This window comes from Zootermopsis nevadensis, unplaced genomic scaffold (genome assembly GCF_977971745.1).
Source record: "Zootermopsis nevadensis isolate Lab colony 2312 unplaced genomic scaffold, Znev_1.0 Znev_ptg000007l, whole genome shotgun sequence".
NCBI lineage: Eukaryota > Metazoa > Arthropoda > Insecta > Blattodea > Termopsidae > Zootermopsis > Zootermopsis nevadensis.
The window spans coordinates 653,370-676,152 of record NW_028259139.1 but is presented as its reverse complement, the minus strand read 5'-3'; the positions used below and the strand labels follow the sequence as shown (position 1 = coordinate 676,152).

The 22,783-nt window shown below is 38.2% G+C and overlaps 1 protein-coding gene across 10 annotated transcripts in view; it reads right to left on the bottom strand.

Moving 5' to 3' along the window:
• LOC110829836 (uncharacterized) overlaps positions 1 to 22,783 on the bottom strand; it is a 193,107-nt gene that overhangs the window by 17,234 nt on the left and 153,090 nt on the right. The gene's annotated exons all lie outside the window — the stretch shown is intronic.

The following is a 22,783-nucleotide window of genomic DNA, read 5'->3' as shown; positions in this document are numbered from 1 at the left end:
CCAGGATAATTAACCAAAAATAAACAAGGGGCTCGCGCGAGCCCTCCCCCTGGCAGGAGCCCACCTGACCTATGTAATGTGAAATATACGGCATTGAGAGAAACATATTGGTCTGGACATCTGAAGGGGACGACCTCGAATGCATCACACACGTACCTGGAATCTCCGAATAATTTTGAACATGGTTTATTGCAAGTGTCTGAAAAGAAAGTAAGTTCCTAGGAAGTTACACTTCCAAGATGGACGTAACTCAACGAAAACTTCTGTGATTTATGAGGTGAATTTTAATACTTTACGATGGGCTGTTAATTAACTAGGAGTGGGGCACAAAGAATTTGGTGGGGAATCCGTGCAGTAACCATCGACTTCGAAGAAGGGAGAGATTGGAAAATAATGTTGAGATGCGAGATTTGAAGTTAATAGCAGTGACAAAGATGTAATTTTTCTTCTGCGTTTCGAAGCAGTATAGAATCGGAGAAACCCCGGAACCCAGAAAAAGAACTAACGCAGGATCGTGTCGAAGGCTTTTGTGTTTGTGGTACTAAAACTTTGGGTTGTACAACTAGAGTTGGTTGCTTATATAGAAAAGAAAAGACTAGATCATATGGACAGGCTTAGAGACGTTAGTAAAGAAATTTCCCGAAATTTATGAAACCCGAAGTTTCATTGCAGTGTTTTCCATAGACCAGAGCCATTTTAATTCAATCAACACACTCCAACCCTTTCTCCCTAATAATTACTTTAGTGTTAAATCCATCTCTGCGCAGGTCTTCAGAATTGTCTTTTCCCTTCAGAAATTTCAATCAAAAGTTTGTATTCACTTCTGATCGCCACATGCATGCTAAATACTCTACCAATCTCATACTCCTTGATTTGATCTGTAAAGTAATTTATGCTTAAGAGCATAAATTATGAAATTCCTCATTACGTATCAGGAATAAGATCGAGCATTAAAAACCTCTGAAATATCAGTTAATTTCTACGAGACTTCACAGCGCACCGTCCAAGAATATTCGTCTTCATACTCACCACCGTGAGAACCTGACATGTCACGCTGTGTTGCTTCCTCCTGGCTCCAGTCACAAACAGCACGCATATTTGCGTGTCCGTCCCCCCCCCCACTGGGTTCGCACCCGGGACCGCTGTGACCTGTTTTCTGTCGGTAACAGGTTTTGTCACCTGCGGTGTGCCGGCCACCTGCTCACATTGCCTAATCCTGTTTTTAAGTTAAATAATAAGTCTTCAGGAATAAATATGTTTTGGATCGTAATAATTGGATCACGAATCCCCCCCCCCAGTGGTCATTCTTTTCATCTAATCGCTAATATGAGATCATTACATTAAATGATATAAGATGGGTAGAACATGTAGCACGTACGGCGTAAATTTGGAATATGAACACAACGATCGTACAGCCTAATTTCCAGTCACTTTACCGACTGAGCAATTCTGGTCCCTACCCGTTGGGAGTGGACAGTTAACGTTGAATATCATCGTGCATCTTTTGTTTCCTTCTCAACTTTAAAAGTAGCTCCAGATTTTCTCGGAGGAATCGGCGATATTTGTCTTTGACGCCGCGTTCAGACCACTTTCGAGTTGCTATAAAGTTTTCTACCCAGCAGATATCGGGGGCGCTTTCATCGGACGTAAAATATCCAGAGCTTAAGTCTAAAAATCATTAAAGTACAACTTCAATGCCCCATAATCTTCAAGGCGCGTCGTTTATGTACAGTACAGATATAATTTAATAGATAGTGTTATCATCTGTCCCGTGAACGAAAATATGTTCGAAAATCTTATTTCATATATTGGTAATCGCAGGCGATTTAATAACAATTAACCAGTCGGTAATTAAACTTCGAAATGTAGTCTCTGAGATAATAGGAAGTTGGAATAAACTGAATAATTAAGAGATTCGTGATTTATCCTTTTCACTAAATAGTATTGCATAAATCCATCTTAGCAAGAGAGTGAATTGGTGAGAAATGTATATAAAAGCGTTTTTAAAAATACTCCAAAGGAAGACATCACTTGGAAGACGTAGGTATAGATGTGAGGATAATATTAAAATACTTATTAAATTATTGTGGTGGATTGGATTAATCTTGATCTGGATAGGGTAGTGTGTTCTTATAAAAGCAGTAATGAAGTTAGAGGTTACTTTGTTGTGTGCCAATTGGTGAATATAACAAGTTTCTGTCGGTATCTTGGACAAACCAGTTCAAGTGCAATTGTCTCCATTCCTGCTGTAGGTTGAGACAGTCGTCTGTAATTGCCTTATACTAACAACCTGCAAATTAACCTCGCTCCTCAAGAAACAAGTTGTAGCAACTCCCCTTTTTTTATGTTTCCCCCTGTTAGGTGTACAGCATTTAATCTCATAAAACTTCCATCTTTACACAGCGTGAGATCTTTCACACCCATAAAAAATTAATAAAACCACGAATTAATATTAATTTGGGTCCCATAACTGTTATATAATAAGACTATTAAAAATGCAGCATACCTGGAGAAATTACTGAAATATTTTATTTGGAAAACCTGAATAGAATGAGAAATATTCTCGAATATCTCGCAGAAACACGGATTAACTCTGCGAACTGGATCCGACTGGCTCAGAAGAGATCAATGACGGGATTTTGTAAACATTAACATTGAAATAAAAGCTAACTAACGAAATTCCTTGTAGTGTAACCCGAAAATGCAACAACGATTTAGAAAGGATGTGGAAGGAAGCGGTCCCACCCCTTGCATTTCCTTGAAGGGATTGAGGAAAATCACGTAAACTCCAGTCACGATAGCCAGTCTTCGGGGCCGAAATTTTAAACCAGGACTTCCCGAATACAAAGCGAATACAAACCACTCGACCTTAGATATCACAGGCGCAGACAAAGGTTTCTGAAGGGAATACGTATATAACATTAGAAAGATATCGATTTTGTTATTGATTGTGTTGAATTTTCGGGTTACACTACAAGGAATTTCGTTGGTTAGCTCTCTTGGGAGTTGTGGATCCCTGTGGTTGCGTAACTGAAATGTTGGTTTAACAAAGTCGTGAAACCTGACATGGATTTTGTTGCAACCGCTTGTTTCTCTGGTGTTGTTATGACCGCAACAAGCTTTTTGTCGGATAGTTCAGAGAAATATTTTGCGAAGTCTAAAGAAATAAGGAGGTTGGACTCGCCCTCAGAGAGTCGAAATGTCTCGCAGAGTGTCGGGTTTCTCTACAGCGGTGGAAATCCTTAACTACATCCGCTCCGAGGGTAATGACAAAATGGTAATGGTCTATGACAGATCCGCCTTCTTCTTGTTCATCTTGTGGTCACGTGTTCCGAAAATGTGCTCCTCTGTGGTCACAGCCGCAAACCAGTATTGCCAGCTTTGTAAATCGATACACTGTAAGCTATTTTTTTTAAAAACATTAAGCTCTATGTAGGCATGTCCTTATCGAACAAAAATTTTCATTTGTATTTATCTTTCCTGTCCAACGCTGTAGTGTAACTTCTACAGGTAAGTTCCACTACTGAAAGTTATCGTTGTCCAACAAGAGAGCCTAAATTTAAGTCAGAACAGAAACGATCCAACTATCATATATGCAAGAATGGACTAAAATAAAGCTGTAATGATTTAAGGACAACAGAATAATCAACCGATAATAATTTAGGGCAGGAACGACCTAAGTGATACGGAGTGCAAAACCTTTTGGATCTTGGTTAACAACAAGGATTACGAAGTAGTAATCTTAGTAAAAAAGCAGGGCCCTTTATTGATTTTTATAGAGGGGGGGACGAAGGCCTTTTGTGGCCATTAATATCCACAGAAATGGAGTACAAATATACGTTAATATACGCAAAGTCGGATGCCTTAGACATTGAAAAATATATGAAGAAATATAGGCTAATATACAGCCAATATCATAGTCCGTATTAGGGAGGTGTTTTCGGGTATTTGTATATCCACTATTGTTTAGTGATATGGATGAATCTGTACAGCAAGTGTAATGGAGGATTGTAATGTCTTTTAATGGGATGTGGAGATGTTTCTGTAGTCAGGGTTACGAAACAAATGATATGAAGGCGCCTGTATAGCGAGCATTATGGAGAATAGTGGAGGTATATAGCCAGTCTAATGGAGGACAGTTGAGGCGTGTGTAAAAACATTCTGATGGTGAGATAGCACCTAAAAATCAATTATTATTGACTGAGGAGGATCCCCTTATATATTCTGTATCACAGACAAAGACGAAGGACTTTCACATATGCGATATTATAGGCAGAAGGTAAAAACTCTGTACGTTAATAAAATGTTCTCTGACTATCAGCCGTGTGAGCTGATAGCCCGAAATTTTATTAATGTTTGTCTCCGTGAAAGGTTCAAACCATACAAACTTATAACAGACATTATTATAGGCAGGGGCCGTGTATATTCATTATTGTATTCAGAGGCGAAGGATTCTGTTCATCCATTATAAAGCACAGAGGTAAAAGGCCCCATATATAAATCATAATAGACATAGCCGAAAGTCCCTGTACGTCTATTTCTTTAGAGAAGGATGGAGGAAATTTTATGTCCATTATTACTGGAAGAGTCGGAGACTCCTATGCAGACAGAGGCAGATATTCGTTTGTATACATCTTTGTGAACAGAAGCGAAGATTCGTATATAATCAATATGGAGACAGACTCTATAAGCGTATTATTACAGCTAAAAGAGAAGAAATCTTTACTTTTAACGCTATAGGTTGACTCGGTGTCCGCCATCTTTACTACCAGAGTCAGACGCCCCAAAATATTCATCAATATACAAAAAAAGGCCGAGACTTCGACATACCAGTTTCTACTTGCAAAGGTTACAAATGGTGATAAGTTTATGTTCAGCTCATACACAGCCCAACACGACAGGACAGCCATAACGTGCTCATTCCATAATAATCCCATCCCATTACCAGCATAGATCATAAAATTCCCAGTAGACCATGACCAATACCACCAATCATATGCTAAGGACTTCTCAGAGCCATGCCCATCCCACAAAACCTCAGATTATTCTCATGAACAGCCGATGCACAGCATCCCAAACGATATGGAGCTCATGCCACGAAAAGTTCATGCCCAGATTACACCATGAACTTTCGAAACCATGCCCAGGGCGGGTCCTGCCCATTCCGTCATATGAAAAATCCAAAGCACTACTAGGATAATTCCAGCCCATGCCCCGCACAGCACAGGTCAGATCAGGAGCAGAACAAACCGAGGCCAGACCTCGTCCAACAGGCCATGAAATATTCGGGAGAATGCTGAGCTCACTGCAGACCTTGCACAATTCAGTTTATGAGCGATAATCGCCCTGATGATGGAGGCAGTAAGGACCTCTGAAACGTCGGTAAACTTCTGCCAGATTACACGGCGCAGCCACCCAGAAGTCATCTACATACACGCCGCCTTGATAACCTGAAATCTTACTTCTTTTTCTCAAAATTTCTTTATTCTTTAGTAAATATGTTTCAGATTTCTGGTTATCGTTGCGTAATATTTAAACTGGTTTGCCTGTATTATGTTTTTTTCTGAATGATTCTGACAGACGTGAATACATACTTTACAGTTTTGTGGTCTTCTATAAAAACATCGTCACAAATGTAAGGTCTGAGGTTTTCACAGCGGTAAGTATGAAGATTTCTGTCTTCTGGGTTGTTGCGCCGTGTAGTCTGGTAGAAGTTTAACCGACGTTTCAGAGGTCATATTGCCTCCGTCATCAGGGCGATTAATTAATCCAGACTATACGGTGCAACAACCCAGACGACAGAAATCATCGTCACCAGTGTCTGTATTTTCTTTATTATTTTTATACGATCGTCCAGTAAATTAACATCAACCTCGTATCCAGTGAAAACAGAAACGGCATTGGAATCCAGTCAGCAATATGAAACCATCTACTCTTGTGCTCCCTTCCCACCCACATAACAAGCTGAGCCATCTAGAGCCTGGGCCATCATTGGAGCCCCAGCTGAAGGCAGGCGACAACTCTCCAGGGAAATCATCGAATGCTCTTCAAACAAGATAAAACGGCTTGTTCTTTCCAGCCTATTTGCCTGATTAGTAAAAACAGCGCGAGTCATGAGCAAAGCAAACATCGGGAGCGTCTGTTTATATTTCGGTAAGCAGAATGGTAGAATTCTTCATACGTACTCGGAGAAAAGGGGTTACAATTTCTCCCGCCTCTGTAGCATAAGAAAAATATATAAAATCCACTGTTTTACCTTCTTTCTACATATTAGAAACGTTATCATGCTGAATGAGGTTATAATTACAATACAAAGAGTCAGCCGGTAGGTAGATACAGATAACTGTAATACGTGTACCTAATAATCTTGGTAGATGACTCTGCTTACTAATAAAACTGCAGGTCTGAATAATTTCAGTCATAAAAGGAAAGATACGACTGATGCCTCTACACTAATATCACAAGTCTTTTAAGAAACTTTTGACCAAGAAAAGAGAGAAATCAAAATATTTTCTAAAGAAACATGCGCCACTATTGCACTTATTTATCATTCGCTTTATTTAAAGTGGGGAATCATTATTTTAATGGCTATGAATCTGTTATTTTTTAGTCGGTAATGGTTCAACGGAAGCTACTACAAGTATTTTAAGAATGCGGCCTGCAAGTGAATCGAGGTATAGAGAGATCTAATTTTATAACAGTTCGCGAGTTACAGAACTGTGCGCCTGAGATTTTGTAGTTATTGCGAGGGTTGTGAAAACGCACCCTTATGAACAACGACATACAAATTATTGGAATTTACAGAGCAACGATTTCAGAAGTGATAATCTTTAATTTGTTATGATAGCGTCTGTCCAACGCAATGTATTATTCCGATAGTCACAAAATATTAACTGTATTTCAATTTATAGACCCACAAAATAAATAAATGGTAGAAAGGAATTAAAGAAAGTGGAAGGACAGGGAAGGGAAATATGGAGCCTTCCCCGGAAGGGGACAGAGAGCGAGCCAAGAAGGGCCCCTTTGTAATTTGTCATTTATGTCAGTCTCTATAATGTTAGAAGGTCCTTAACGCATTCCCTGAATTTTTGCGAGTTATAATTGTTTTGACAGCAGCGACTATTCAGTTGATATGAGTCGAATTTCAACCAAAATTTCAATGAACTCTATACATCCGTGCTTCTTAAATGCGGAGTACCAGTTATTTTCACGAATTATGACAGTTAATTGGATTTTAATGTTAACAAATTTCGTTAAAATTTCCTTCATTCACGACAAATCCAGTGATTATTTTTTTCTCACGTGAATGATGACTGATACGTTTTTCCTATATTGTCTTTAAATATATTAATTACAAGTACATTCTAAACTGAAGACCTACCATTCGTCTGATTGGGTAATTTTAATTTTGCCTATAATTCATTTCTACAGGCCAGTTTGTTTATTGATGTGGAAAAAGGATTTTATTCGAGACCCCAGTTTGCGGTAAAACCCAACAGATGTACAGGACGAGTTAAGTTCTGCCTACTCCAGTGGGACTGACAAAATATAAGGTACAATCCGGTTCGGGAACAAGGGCTGCTAATTATTCCCGTAGCCGTGACTTAGTATAAATGTTACTGATTCATTGCTTACGCAACGTAAAAATGATGGCGGCTTGTCTTAGGGGTGACCACATTGGTGCAGAATAATATAAGATTTGCATTAGAGAACGCCAGTATATCATATTTAAAATCTTACCAAATACAGTACGTATTTCGATATGGTCTCTGTTTTCAGTTCGGTATAAATACGACCCGTTCGATCTTGAATATCTGCCTTCTATCTTTTATTTGGAATACGGACATTCAATTATTGATGTAAAACGTGGGTGCGCGACGTCTTGGTGGCAGATAATGTTAGAAACGCCCCAAACATGTGGAAAAGTTTAGTCTTCTCTTACTTTCACGTACGCGTTACTGTTTATTGTTTCATTTGCGAAGAATTAGGCATTGAATATGACCCAAGGTATTGAGGGAATCTCGTATCGAAATAATAAATCTAAAATAAGAATGAAACAAATGACATAACAATTTGTAGTACAGATTCTTTTGTAACTTATCGTATTACATAATGGAAATTGCTTTTCTGGAAATCGTGTGTACTTGTGTTCAATTTATTTATTGTTTCATAATGAATAATTTTAGTCCTGTAGAAGTGAGAACTTATTTCTAAAAAAAAATATAAAATGCACGAACTGCAAACTGGGACAATTTGTGCTCGCCACTTACCACAAATCTGGCGGATTTATGTGTTCCATGTAAAAGAATCGAAAATGGCATTGATTCTAACTTGGAATGAAGACGTTAGAGAATAAGACGATAATTTGTGGACACAGAACAAATGATCTAAGAGGAAAATTGAGAGAATTAGACACGGGTAATAAAACGGATTTACTAGACGACTATATCGAGAAATAAAATATGGAAATGATATGTAATTTTGCATTTTCATCCAAATATCAAAAGAAGAAATAGAGATAATTCTTAGAAGACATATCAGTAGTTTAGAGGATATTATTAAAATTATTCTTAACAAGTTTGCATGCTTTGAAGGGGTTGGACTGGCTCAAGATGGCCTTATCTGGCTGTTATCAATCACTTAAATAAATACGTCGAATTATTTGTAGGAGTGAGGACGAAAAGTGATTCTGGCAGAATATTAGCAGAACGAACGTTTTGTTCGGTAAAATATTTTAATGTCGATTCTGATTGAGTGCCCCCAGCAAACGGTTTGACCACCCCTTTCTGGGATCCCCTGAAAAGCTACTCCCTGCATTGGCGCCGAGCGCCGCGTACAAAATAAACACGTTTGCTCCTCTGTCTGGAAGGGGCAAAGGGAGAGGATCATTTATTAACACAGTAGTTTCGTGATGACGTAACCATGACGATGGAGAATTCGAGTTAATTATTTCTGTTTGTGACAAACAAGTTTCTTACTTTTGTTGATGTCTTAATGTCGGTTGCTGCAGTCACCATTGTTGGCTAATCACGGGCTATTTACAAACGTTCCTTGTGACGCGCCGACACTGGGAATGAACAATGGCATACCAGCAGCGCCTCTTTGTGTGCAGTGGCAAACTAACTCCACGACCGCTACCACTGAAGAGGTAGAGTATCCTGCTCAGTTCACGCCCTGAAGATGGGCTTATGGCTTTATGTGCCATTCCTTGGACGATCAGTAAGAAGTTCAATGTTACCCCTTTGTTTCTTGTGGTTGGGGGGTGGGTGTGGAAAAGTATTTGTTAGAAGATTCCCAGGAAATATCCGGTTATCCTTCTGATAGGGACATAATGAGATTGAAGACGTTTCGGTGGTAAGTAGTGAAATCTTGATAAAAGAGACGACGGAATGTTTAAGTTCTTATTAATGAAAGCTGAATTTATAATTTGAATGGTTAAATAACTTTGTGGCCTCCACAGCAAGGGTAGAAATTTGAACCCGGAACTCATCTCAATATCAGATCTTACCTCAAAGAAAATACAACGTGTCCCCATTACATAGATCAACTGATTAATGCTGTTTAAGTAAATAATTTTGGTTCCATAGAATCGTGGCTTATTTGTCTAACTGAGCATCTATCAGCTACTCATGGAGGACTTCGCTTTTTAGAGTTAAGTACTGCGTAGATGAGAAAGTATATCAAAGATGGCTGTGTTCTAAAATATTGCACAGCGTAGTCTCGAAGAAGGTAACCGACGTTACATAGGTGCTTGCTGCCTCCATCTTCGGACCGATCTACATTAATATTCGTAGTTGCCGTCGTGAGAACATGAAATTTCACCATCAAGTGTTTTAATCATAAGCTGTAACACACAGTGAGACAGAAGGCAAGACGTAATTCATTAATCATTTCCGTACGGGTGTTAATTAAACTCATCTTCTGTTAGTAATATTTAAACCGTAACGTATCATTTCTGTTTTGTCAATCCAATATTAGTTACATTTAGTTGTTTACAAGCTCTCGTAATATATTTATTAAAATATCACTGAACTATAATAAAATAAATATTTGTTTTCAATCGACTTACATCAACCTTCACGTGGTATTAGTTAAGACCATGCACTTTTATGAATCTATACTGATAGTAACGAGAAAGAATCAGACATGAATCTTAAAAGTATTTTTAAATGGAACTCTGAGAGACGAACAGAGAAACAGATAAATAGATGAAAGGATGGGCAGACACACAGAAAGAATGACATACATATGGAGACAGGTCAGGGTTCTGTGTGTACGTGCCTTACGATATTCAGATCTTCCGTACATCCAATTTTGGAATTTTCAAAATTCTGTATCGGAACAGATAATAAGGCTTAATTCGTGAGGAAGAGAACAGTCCAGTATCTAGCCGAAACGATATTTTTCAGATGGGCTACCGTTTCAGCACCAAAAGACTAAAGCCATTCTGTGAAAGTTCAAGGATTCACCATGTGAACAGCACGCTTCGCAAGTTAATGAGGCACAGACCCGTAGAAGTACACCCCCTGGAGCCTGATGGGGTCAACAAGTGTCCCAGCACATTCACTGTTTGCTGACGACAAAGCGAGGTGCCGACGGTGTGCTCATCCTTCAGATAACTCTGCAGGGGGCGCTGTCTGGCTGGGAGATCCACCCATCACAAATCACGCAATTCTTGCTTCATGATGAAGTCTCTTGATGCTTCTGGTGCAGCGTTGGCTTCAGGAATAACAGGCACAAACACACGAGAATGGGTTATACTGAATTTCTTTCCGGAGTTGTTCACACAGAACCAAACCACAAAAGACGACATCAGATGCAAATGAGACAAGTGTAATTTTCATCGTAAATGGGTGTTGCAAGAACTGTACAATCTTTTGAAAAAATGACCTTGAACATCATAATTTATTTTGAACAAACCACCTAATAAAATTAAGCTTAATTGTATATACTTTATTAATACTAATGCTTAGTCTCAAAATTATTAATTATTTTACCGAGAAACAGATTTTGGTTACGTGGAATAGATCATGATTTTATATCATTTCATTCAGTGTGGATTATACCTGCACGTATGTATATTACCAACCGCTTTTCGTACATTCAACATTCTGTATTTATTCCAGAGATAAGCGTTTCGCTCCATTGACAATCAAAATTATATCTGGTGGTCTAGGCAACACGGAGTTTTCCTCCGTGGCATCCCAACAATTACTCCATTCACACACAGAAGAAGGCAATGGCAAACCACTTCTGGATCATCTGCCAAGAACGTATATGAACAGGTCCCAGTCCGAGAAAAGGATGGAAGGATCCTGTTCATATGGACCTGTCGTCAGACAGAACACTAAATAAAAAAAATAAATATAATAATATAAAATCAACAAACATACGAACGTCAGCAGTGCTACCTGGGAAGTTACAACATATATACATTCAGTAATTAAAATTAATAAAATAATCTCAGAATATTTTAAAAACATTTAAAATGTGCTCAAACGTTAGGTCTAACCTAACATTTGTGAAGATCAGAAACAAGATGCTATGATGAGTAGTTTTGTCTTTTTAAACTGACTGTCGCCATTGATAAAGTGTGTTTACTAGTGGAATGTGTTTCGTAACGAATGTACACATTCAAAATTCGAACATCTGGCTCATGATAGAGTCTAAAGATGTACTGCTGTGAACGCGGTGATGAACAGATGTGTTCCGCAAGATACGAATATTCATGATTAGCTGAGTAACTATCAGATTCTCAAGAAGTATCCTGATCAAAGGAGTTTTATCAATATTTCAAAACAGATTTTCATTAAACATACTTACACAATCAAAAACATCACATGTTCAGAAATACTGAAATAATAAAACTTGAAGTGTGACACTTAAGTCCATCTTGCACCCATACGTTTTCACTGCTGGACGTGACGAAAATCTCTGTGGTCTTTGCTGCGCCTTGGATTTATGCGTCCCTTCGGACGACAAATCCTGTTTGCGAGAAGTGGAGTATAAAATAACACAGAATGAGAGGGAACAGAGACTGGAGTCTTGCATACGTAAAATGGATATAGAACACAATATTGGCGAAATATATGCAATTCCTTACGATATATAATTTGTTCTCCTTAATGTCATAAAAATAAATGAACGTGAATGAAAATAAGATATTGTAGGTGCGTCATATTGTGATTTATTTAAATAGTATTAAAAATATATTAATATATTTAATATATTTTTAATACTATGTGAATGAAAATATATGGAAAATAAAAGAGGGATTAAAATAGCGTTAAAAATGCGTATATTTAATAGCTTGTGAAGTAAAATCTCCTTATAATTACAATAATTCGTATGCAATGAGTAACTAAGTCTATTGTATTACTTGCCGGATATTACTTATTAGTAACTGCGGAAGATAAGACGAGATAATTCAGCCAGTAAAATTATTCAAAATATGGCCTCAGCGACTGGGCTTCATTCTCTGACAAAAGCATAGTATTCATCTTCACCTCCGCGTCCAGACGGTTCTAGAGTGCCCTTTCCCCCCCCCCCCCCCCCCCCCCCCCAGCTTGAAATCCTCTGAGTATCGTAACTTTTCCTCCATTCGTTCCGAAGTTAAAAGTTGTGGAGCTTTAGCCTACCTCCACTTCCCCATACATCACCTTCACCCTTCAGTAACTGCTACGTAAATTATTGTCTTGGAGTAACTTTTTAACAACATATCACTTTCCCATCTACGTCTTCAGGGAAGGTAAAATTTATGTAACATTTAATTTAGTTTTCCTTTGTTTCCTACTCTGTTTCTTTATTGGTCTCCTTTTTAAAGCTGAATTAACAAAGGTCTAATATTTTTCTACAGTAATTCCGCCATAAAACAGCTTTATACTTATCGTGAACGCTCAAGGTTCACGAATCACTCAAAGTGACCACTGATGCTTTATATGATCTTCGGAGCACGGCCATGTTGATATGGACAATAAAACGGCTCTGCGCATGACCGGCAGATATGTCGCCGCAGTTCGTTGAGCATTTGTATCAGCAATAGCGTTCGCGTTAGCAAAATAAATAACTGAACAAATCTGTACAAGTAACTAAATATTTGGTCGAGTAACTTCTTCAAGGCTCTAACGTTTCTAGAGGCCTTAAAATGATAAAAAAAATTGTCAGCTTTTAACTTTCTATTCGACGTTTAGCAGAATTTTTTTTTACTCAAATCAGCTTCTTGTAAGGTTTCTGCAAATGCAGGAAAGAATAAACACAAAAACATTTCGGAATTGCGTTCATAATTCGAGAGTAAATTAACGCAGAATTTCAGTGTTCCAGCGGTTAAGAGCCGGGCCTTAGAATGAACAGTTTAAATAAACGATTAACAATTTACAAAAGTAACAAAACGAAGAGCTTTGGTAATGAAGTGGTCGTGGAAGTATCTGACATCCTTTAGGGTGTAACCACCTACATGACTACAAGGTGTTGGAACCCAAAGACCACAGTCCAGTAACTAATTTAGAAATCTATTGAAAGTGTTTGTCGAAAACGAACATAGCTTCAGTGACCCCGTAGGTCTTGCTGTCCACTTGTCAAGTGTGATGGGACTCCGGGTATTGATTCCGGAGCCTCTTTTCTTCACTTCGTGTCTCCGCCCATTTTCTTCTGACAGACGTTAGCAAATCCATAAGCCAGTGGCAACACGAGCCTCCGTCGGATCAATGATACAGCGGGCGCCATCTTGCGGAAGAGAATATCTGATCTCGTCTTGAGTCAATTGCAGGCGCCATCTTGATCATTCCAGACATTTCTCATCTTGTCAGTTCGACCGGCCTTATAGTAGAATAGAGAGAAACGCGGTTATCGCAAACACTCAGCCTCAGAGCAATTGAATCACATTTTCTCATGCTGTTCAGTAAATAGGGCTTTAGCATTTACGACTGATTACAATATACGTAGCTTTCATATGAAGCTCTTTTAATTCCCAAAATAAAGAGCAAATTCCATGGAGTCAATGTCTTTTTGAGAAGCTGAGGATCGGTCAGGAGATAAAGAAATTATCTGCAATTTTTAACCTGACCATTCCCTGTCGTGTTCACAAAATCACTAGATTGGTCCCTATCTTTAGCCAAATGTATCCAGTTTCCACACTCACTTTCTATTTATCTAAAATGTGTTGCCTTTGTTACATAAACAATGTCTCCAACACAACAGTTTTTATTAAATTCTTTATGTTCTTATACGTAAGCTTAGGAAATTCATACTCTGTGATTATCTGCAATAAGATTGGCCGATATCTCAAATGAAAAAAAGCTTTCTTGAACAATCTATGTTCTTTCACTTTAAATGAGAAGTATCTGTCTTAAAAATTAATGTTTCGGTCTGAGGATAAGAAGATGTAATATTGAATTTACGCTCCGAAGTCGAAGTAAGCCTAAATAGATTTAAGACTGCAGACCATAACGCAAGGAAACACTTCGCCACTAAAAAAAATTAACTTGTTAAGGATTTTTAGTGATACAATCGAAGATTAAAGTATACAAAACAATAATCTTGCCTGTTGCTTTGTATGGTTGCGAAACATGGTCTCTCACTCTGAGGGAGGGAACACAGATTGCAGGTGTTTGAGAATCGGGTGTTGAGGAGGATAAAGGGAAGATGACTTTATTTTATTTTATGGAGCGATACTTGTCTCGTATCAGCAAAACAGTGTAGCGCTTGGTGATACGTCATGTATTTCCGGTCGGGGCTTCGTCACCCAGATGATGGAGGCAGAAAGTACCACTGAAACGTCGGCAAACTTCTACCAGACTATATTCGCGGCCGTGAAAATCTAAAATCTTACCTGAAGTTTCTGGCGAGAATGAAAAGTGAAAGAAACTGATCAAATGGCGGAATTTGGTGAAAGTGTTGTTAAACCACTACTATCACAGACTTAGCCCTACACAGCACAAGATATCTTTCTTGTCTTGATCCCCTCGACCACTTGTAACCAGACAGAGATCATAATGGAAGAAATCATTATATCCTTTCACCCTTAGTTCAAACACATGATCATAAAACAAACTGAAATTACCATAAAACATGTGTAGAACGTTGCCATTACATGCTGTTAACATGCTATATATGGAGACTGTAATATGCAGAGTATCGTTTGGGCTTGATGCAATCTGGTCCACACAAGGTCTCCGTAATAACAGAGGCTACCAGCCTACAAGAACTATCTTGATGTTCCATGCTAAGTGTTTCAGTCATAAGAATTGTTTGTTCATGTCTTGTAGTGCATTTGTATACGTAACGGAACGTCTTCGAGTTGACATGTGGACTAATGTTTTATATAGATGCAGTCATTTGGAAAACTAAGTGATTCTACGTTCTCAATAATGAAATATCGAAACACGATACCACTCCTTCGTCTCAAGAAAATAATTTGTTTCTAAATATTTTCTTTTAGTTACAAACTTGACCTCGCAGGGGCTGTATCATTACACGGTGTTTCATAATTTCCTTCCGGGAGTTAAAAATCTCTGCCTCTAATTACACAAATCGACAATGATAGTGGAACAGAATTCTGGAAATATTATTTTATTTATTTTAAAGATAGACTTATCACTGATATTTTAGGCTTTACCTCGCTTACATACACTAAATACCATTAGGAATTAATGTGGTTTATTCGGTGATGACCCAAAATGTTTCCAGTTTCCGAAGGACTATGAGAACCGCTAACTTGTTATAGCATGTTTAAACTTGTGACAGAGATATGTTAAGAAGGAAGGAGAGAATTTCATAACGTGGATCGTCGTAGAGTATTCTAAAGTGGTGTTGTTATTTTGATGATATCGGTTGACTCATCATGTAAATTCATGAATATAAACGGACTGACTCTGATAGAAAATTGAATATGGAAACAAAGAGCTGGGATGTTAAATGGAGCTTAGGAAGATGAACCAACCGGGTAATAGAAATGATTACATGCCTGCAGCAAATAGATTCATGGCTTCTACAATTCATTTAATATACTATTGTGTAGGTGAAAGTTCAGACTCTCAAGGCGAATAGTATGTAGTTAACTTTAGTGAGAAGGTTACTACCCGTGGCAGGTATGATATATAGATTTTTTGATTTTTAATAGGTACCCAGGGAATTTAAAAAAAGACGGGAAATGAACGCACAGCTCAAATTCTTTTGGATTGTTCGCTCTGTTATTTCATCTAGATTCTCGATTTGTAACTTCAGACAGGACGGACTAAGATGTGTCTCCAATATAAAATCTGAATCATTCCTTTCCTCATGTGCATAAATATGTAAAATCTCAAAGAAAGCATTTGTAAATACTGGTGCATTAAGAAATGAAATAAACATTCAAATTATTATTGTGCTATTTCTACTGCTGCTACAGATGCTGTTATCTGTGTGATCTTTCAGCCTTCCTCACTGGGCACATAAAGACGTAACCTGTGACCCAGGAGCTGTAGTCAGCGACGTGACCAATCCGTCCTGCCTACCGTGTAATTGGTCCAATAAAGCCGCGGTCCGGAACATGTTTTCTGCGTAATGAACCCACTTTAGTGGGGGGGAGCGCCTTTGTCTGGTCCGGATGACTGGATTTTCCTCAATTCGCAATTTGAACTTCTCGTTAAACGGTGGAAAAGTTCTGACTACATAGAAACGTCACTGCTTCCAGTCACGTGTTCTGTAGCTTCTCGGTTCACATCCAGACTGTGGCACTAGTAAACCTGACATGTTTCTTCGCCAGATATTTCATTCGAATCACAGAAGAAGATCGCTGTTCTCGAATACATTCGATTCCTCTACTACACATTCTTTAAAATTCATTCGTTTGTTATAAACTTTGTCGTATTTAGCAGACACGGGCATTTTAATGCAGTGGTAATACACATCTTCTCTTGAAATTTAACGTTTTGCAGGATTTCTTTAACGGCGAATGGGACTATCACATGGTCTTTGTCCACAGAACAGCAAATATATTTTAATATTACCATCGCCATTATCATAATTCTTCAGTACATGCGGTGTCACTACACAAAGATTAATAATTTTAATCCTCCCAAACGAATTCCGATACCATGAACATTGTATTATTAAATAGTAGTGCAGGGTCCTTTGTTAGAAACTGATAGTCGCCCAGGTAATGAAAACACTTTCCACCTTTATGGAAAGAAATATTTCTTATCATTTTCTAAGTCAAATATTGCCATTTCACACACTCCAGCCGAATTTCTCTAAAATCTATTTTAATATTATCCTCCTACTTAAGCATACGTCTTCCAAGTGGTCTGTTCTTTTCATGTTCTCTGACAAAAGAGCTTTGTTAGTTTTAATTTACTTCACATAACCCTCTTTCAATTTTACTCTTAGATTAACTGCACTGCCTCGACTCTTTGGTGTTTTACTCTGTGAAGTTCTAAAGAGGTTGGCAGTCTAAGCTTCGGCTTAAAGCAGAGAGGGCTGAATCACGTGATCATATTATTAGCTACTACAATAGACCGTAGTTCACTATATCATGTGACACCTGCATTTCACTTGATAGTCTCAGGTGTTCATCACCTGCATTAAATGAATTGTTTATTTCGACTCAAACTCACAGCATTCATACCAATCCCTCCACCAGCTCTTGGAAAGAAGAGATTAGAGATATCTTCTTCCAGAATAATGAGTTTTCTTCTTTGAGGTCTACATTTTGTGGAGTGATACTTCGGTCGGCAAGTCCAATTGCATTTGATTTTCAAAGCTATCAGGCAGTCTGAAATATGTCTAAACCCAAGTTTCCAAATATCCAATTTAAATTCTGCGTGACATTTCAATGGAGGTTAATTTACTTAATAGTGTGTAATCCCCTAGGTATAATTTCAATTTACTACAATATTAAAAACTGTTTCACTGATACCACGTTAGACTGGAACACGACTGCCTCTAAACGGACAAACATAGGTGTCTCTGTTTACGCAGATAAGTCTACATAATATGCTATAAGTTATAAGGTAGTTCCAGTGTTCACAATATCTGCTCGGAACGGAAATATATTCTACTGTCTTGTATTTTTGTCATACGTATACTTTAATATATTCTTATGTAAATTTGTAGCAGTGTAGTTCAGTCAATAACTAGGCTTCGGGCTAAACGGCCTTGCTTTGACACCCATCGTTGGTAATAAAGTATTTTCTGTTGTTCAGTCCCACTCAGCGGTCTAGCTACTCTCGTATTCAATGTGTGAAATCGATATCACGTATGACAGTGAAACTGGACTACTCGCTTCATTTAATAGTCAAGTTAAGAATACGTGGAACTGTAACTCCATTTCCCATATGGCTCCATGGAACGGTGACTTATAAGCACCGAGGACAAATTCACAGCTTTGTTATTCGTAGATGATAATTTGGAAGTGCATTTGAAATATCACTGACATCTTTGTTTTTGTGAATTAAAGTTCTGACATCCGTTCCAGCGTCCATTTGCTGTTACAGAAAGCTTAAAACCGTAAACTTAGAGAGTTCAGTGCCTGTTAGATCTCTCAAACTGCTTGAAGTCGTCTTGGAGTACATGGCGTCATACTCGATGACAAGAGGAGTCGTGTGGCGAACGTTGGGAGTGGCGTTTTGAGATCGGTCCGCGCCGATATTTTACACAGCGTTATGGGACGGGATTAAAATGTGTGCATGAGTTGCTAACAACGCGGCCACGTGCTATAACTGGCCGCGTGCAGCTCCAGCTACATAAACCCATTCATTAGTGAGACCACAAGGGGGGAAAAATCCCTCTGTACGCTGAGGGGTAAGAATTGAAACTGGAGTGAGGAGTAAGTCGGACTAAATCCTTGTCGAATCCGACTGCCATCCGAAACCTCCCCCATCCCCCGCGATCCTATCAACAACTTGATCATATAATAAAGGCTTTTGGACATGGAGGCCTCCCCAATTAGGCACCCTTAAGCCACCAGTCACTTGCCACCCTTCGCCACCCACACGGAAGGATATTCTGACATACCAATTATGACGTCACACACATCCTTCCTGTATCCCGGCTGGCGCTGTGATTTGTAGTACGCCATTGTCATTCTTGGCTTTGCTAATGAGGGCGCCACTGTAACTGCCTAATCGGTTCTTGTTAGTAAATTAATAATCTCTACTGTTCACCAGATATTATTAGGATGATAAAATCATGGAGCATAAGATGGACGGGTCGGGGAAACTTAAGGTAAGAGACCATTCTACTTACAGAGGAAAGTATCAACCCTCTAACACCGAAATTCGTCTAAATACTATTTAATGTTCTAGTCCGTACTCTAAAGAAAACACGTCTTCACCATTACAAAGATTAATTGGTTAATGCTGTTGGAGGAAATAATCATTATTTACACTAAATATCTTATAAAATATTTTAAAAAAATCCAGATTTATTGATTGTTGAGTAAGGCGGGATATGTATTTGTTAAATAAATATTGTAAAAGATGTTGATTTGATTCTAGCTGGCTCTTGTAAACATAATAAACCTTCAGGTTACATGAAAGGCTAGAAATTTGTTGACTAGCTAAGCGACCATTAACTTCTAAAGAAAGTAATACCTCGTGGAGTCAGTTACCTGTAATGATTTAAGAAAGATTTTTCAGTTACATAGAGTTCATTGCAAATGTTAAATTTTGATGTAAAAAAGCGAGCAGTGTAGCTTACCATTACAATTTTGATGGGTGAACCTTTTTAAACGCTGTAATTTTTAAGACAAAAAATAATTTGGGAGGATAACATTAAGATAGTTATTTGACAGATAGGTTAGGTGATGAGGAACAGAGGTGGTGTCCGTAGGCCTTGTGGATCTGAAATAAGTAGCCTTTTTAAACGTCCTACCCTGATATCGTTGCACAGCTGGTACCGAAACACGGCCATCTTTCTCCAGATCAACGCTGAACTACTGTCAACTGGCATCTACAAAAGTCGCCTAGCGACAAATGATAAGACGGGAAACCATAAATTGGATGCAAACTGTGCACTTTTGTGACACGTTAAAAATTGCACAGCTGAGCTATTTATTATCTGTGTTTTCTCATCTAATCTTCAAAATCGAGTCCTCCTCATCGACATTGACAGAAAAACATCGATATAAACTATTAATAATGACTCGAAAAGATCGAGAGATGGTTTCTGAAACATCATCAAATTAATAGGCCCTACATACTATTACACATAGCTTTATTTAATTTCGATAGATTTTTACAGCAAACATGTACGTAAATCCTGTCTAATACGCAGTCTATAAGGAAACAAAGGTTGAGAAACGTATTAATCAACATGATTTCTGTATTAAGCGCCTTTGCTTTAAGCTCATTTAAAGACTTAAATGAGCCAGCCAAGACTAAATTATTATTCTACTCATAATTCTGATTGTTATGGCATATGATTTCTTGCTATGAGAGATGAGCATAAGACTTCAAATACGTAAAATCAAATTAGGTTAATATTTAATATAACAGCGAAAAATTCAGTACGGAAATAGAGGAAAATACACAAGTGTTTTCTTACAACGACCCACCTTACCATTATACCACTACTCTTACCTGCTCTGAGAAGTTATGGTAACTGGTAGCCATGACGTGAACAGGAAGACAGATTTCTGTTTTGGTTTATGATTAGACACTCAGAGTACAGTGTTCGGTGCCGACGCTAACTCGAGGTGACATAACGAGGTGGCAGCACGTTTCATGTCAACCCCTGTCACATTCTAATATTTTCCATCTGCACTTCCTTCACACGTGAGTTCTATATTTCTGCAGACAACCCTATAAGCAGATCGGGCTTCGTCACCCGACACATCCATGCCGTGGGCATGGCTCTAGGAAGAGGCATTGAGAAAAAGAATACGTCTGTTATAAGCCATACCGAGTAATACCAGCACAAATATGCAAACATCTAAACAAGTTTAATGTTAAATTAGTCCTATGAACCGAATTGCAATTATTCAATAAATGAATCAATTAGAATTGGAAATTTCCAATATTTTTTAATTCATGTTATATTTTTGTGAGATACCAGGTTCTCGCGGTGGCGAATATTAAAATAACTGTCTTCCGGAATATTGCTAAAAATTAACCAAAGTTTCTGGAATGCCTACTGCCACTATCATCAGATAGATGCGTCGTCCATCCTAATTTTGAAGATAGTGGGCATCTGAAACGTCGATAAATTTCTACCAAACTACACGGCGAGACATCCTATAAGGCAGTCATACCTCTTCTTATTTGTCATTGAAGTAGCTGACACTCTTGGTTCGTATCCTCGAGGTATCGGATTGAATATCGATCAGTAGGCAGCTTATCCTTAAATATTTTTCTTTATTTTCCTCAGTCTCTCGAATAAATTATACTGTGCTTAATCCAATCTGAACACTTAATAAAATACCAAAATAAACCAAGGATTATTTGTTATTGAAGAGAAGATAATTACAATGTTTGTTGTAGGGAAGCTCCACTAACCTGCTGTAGACAACCAGTGTTAAATCAGCCTCAATATTCTTATAGCTCATGCTGTATCTCACATCAAGAATTGCTTGTCTGAAGTATCTAGCTTTCTCGTCATCATCTGTGAAATTTTCTTGGTTACGTACAGAGCAGCAGCGAGGCACCCGCATATCCTCAGATACTTGGCTACGCTACACGGTTAACAGTTGATTTCCTTTTAAAGTGTCACAGAGATAAATCTGTATGAAAGACTGAAGAGAATAGGGTACTTCGGAGACCTGGACCTAGATGTAAAGATAATATTAAGGTTGATCTCAAAGAAATAGTGTGTGAAGATGTGGGCTGGATATAACTGGTTATACGTGGAGTCCAGTGGCTGGTATACGAATTATGTGAAGACAGTAATGAAATTTTTGGGGTCTATAGAAGGCTGTGATTCTTTTACTACGACTATCAGCTTCTGAAGAAACACTTTGCTCTGTGTTGGTACAAAGTACCATTATAGTTATATACTAATCTTAATTTAGTGTTTTGGAAAATTAAGAAGACGATAAAAGTTTTAGAACCGAATTATAACAGGCGTTTCCTGAATGTATTAGCCCCTCTAAGTGAATTAATACTCGTGTTCGTAATTGAACCTAGCAGTCTCTTCACCCTTCTGTGTCTTCCATTTATTTATTGTGATTCAGTTAGTATTAAGTAGCACGTGAAGCGGGGAGTATCGGCGAGAATTATTAGCGCTAATGATACTTTATACGGCTGTCTGCCAACTGCTGGACACGGATCAAAACCCAGAACAAATTGGGGGGTTCCCGATTGCACATAAGAGGGCAATTCAATGACATTGTCCCAGCAGCGCGGTTACCGCCTGTTTCCATTCGTCATGTTTGTACAAGGGGAATGCAAAAATGTGCATCGGACAATAAGATCAAGTCGCTGTTTTATGTGTTGCGGGTGTCTGTTTATATATATATATATATATATATATATATATATATATATAATTGAAAACATTTTATGACGTTCGGACACCGGGCAGAATTAAAATGGATTTTTATCCAGTCTTGGAATATACTGACATTTACCTAATGTCCAATGACTGGAGCGTTCAACAGTATGCATCTGTTCCTTACCAATGTTTTGAAGAAATTTATCGTTCCCATATTCTACCCTGAAAAAAGAGGTGACACTTTCTCCTAGACGTCGGTTAATATCTGGAAAAACGCACGGTGTCTCAAGCCTGAGGACCAGATTCGACGTTCACACCGCTGTGAGAACGTGAGACCTGACTTTTACCTTTACTGTGATTAACTGTGTTACTCCTCGAG